A 1826-nucleotide genomic window follows, 5' to 3' on the forward strand; every position below is an offset into this window, starting at 1 on the left:
GTGGGTGGGGCCGAGCCGCTGGCCTGACAAGACCCACATTCTGAGCCTGTGCCCCCCCTCGGCTGGCGGCCAGAGCCAGCAGTCCCAGAGCCCCGGCACCTGCGACCCCGATGCAACAGCAGCGGAAGGGGCAGCCAGGGACCTCCCAGCCAGGACGCAGAGCCCTGGCCACGAGGCTTAGTGGACAGGGACACGCAGGCGACAGGCAAGCGCAGGTCCACACGGACGTCCCCGGCTGGGGCGACAGAAAGAGGCTGGCTTCGACCTCAGCAGGGAAGGACAGCCTGACAGTGTGCATCCTGCCAGGCCAGGGGGCGGGAAGCCGGGGGTCCCCACAGACCCGGCTCGGGTTTGCTCCGGGGCTTTCTTTCCACTCCACAGGAGCGTCCCCAGCACCTGCTGGCTGCAGCTGCGTGGCGCCCGGCTGACCTCTGGACGGACGCCGGACACACGTGAGTCCAATTAGCAATCAGACAGAGCCAGTCAGGCTCTTCAGGCTCCTGCACAAATGCACATCCCAGCCGGCGCCGCCGTGGACTGCGCTCCGTGCCTCACGTGCGTTCCCTTACCCAGTCCTCCAGCAGCCCCCCAGGCACCTGTATCCATGTCCCCACTTCACCAGGCACCCGAGACACGGCAGTGGGCACAGCTGGGCCACACACCTGCAAACACAGCACACACACTCGTTCACAAACACACGGCACACACGCTGACACGGTTTCCCACAGGCAGCCCTAGGCCGGGGGACAGCAGCTCCCTGGGAGGTCTTTTGCGAGGTCACCTTGTGAAAGGCGGGACCATGGTTACACAAGATATGGGGGTCCCCCAAGGGGTGACCTGAGGACCACGGCAAACTCCACTCCTGCTGGCCCCGGGATGCTCCGGCAGTCCCTGCTGGGGGCTGGAAGGGTTGAGGCACCAGGGGCTTGCCCCTGCCAGCCTTGACCCTGACCCCGTCACAGAAGAGCCCCTTGCACCCAGGCCCACAGGGCGTCCACTCTCCCTAGCGCAGCAGAAAGGCTAGGAGAGAGAAGGCTGCCAGCCATGACTTTCCGCTGCCAGACCCCAGGGGCCCTCTCCTCCGGCTTTGGCTCTGAGTGCCCCTCCCCCACTCCCAGGAAGGGCCCCTGCACCCTCACCCCCGCGTCATCGCTGCCTCCCCCTTGTCCTGGCTCGCTCGCTTGCAGGAACGTAAGCGAGGAGGGCTCTCCCTCCCAGGTGGCAGCTGGGGCGGGTGTGGGGAATATCAGTTATGGGAGGTTATTGTTAGGACAGTCGCCATGGCAACCAGCATCACATCTGCAGAGCCAAAAGTGCTGCACATGGGGCCCGTTCTCCCTGGGAGAGCCACGGCCTCCAGGGGCTGCTGTCACACAGGGACGTCACTGCCACCACTTCTCTCGGGCCTGGCATCTGCCGGGCAGAGCAGGCGCTGGCCCCCGAGCGGGAAGACCCTGGTCCATCGATCCCACTCTCCCAGCCCGGACATGGTGGCCTGGACAGGACCTGGAGGTAAGCAGTTGGGTAGCAATAGTGACAGCGCTGTCGCCGCTGACGGTGTGAAAATGGCGACGGTGGTGATGGTGGCGGCGGTGAGCATGGTGGCGCTGGCGGGGGCCAGAGATAGGATTTGGAATGCACTTATCGCACGCCGGACCGTGAAGGTGCGCCTCGAGACAGGCACTGGCGCCGCGGTGAAGCGCAGCTCTGCCTCCTGCTGATGTGTGTGCTGGGGGCGGCAGGTGATGGCTCAGGTGGGAGGCTGGGTTGACCTGGCCCACCTCTGACCGGCCTGGGCATTCGGGGAGTCGAGATGGGCTTTTGCT

This window comes from Oryctolagus cuniculus, chromosome 16, assembly GCF_964237555.1.
Source record: "Oryctolagus cuniculus chromosome 16, mOryCun1.1, whole genome shotgun sequence".
Classification (NCBI taxonomy): Eukaryota; Metazoa; Chordata; class Mammalia; order Lagomorpha; family Leporidae; genus Oryctolagus; species Oryctolagus cuniculus.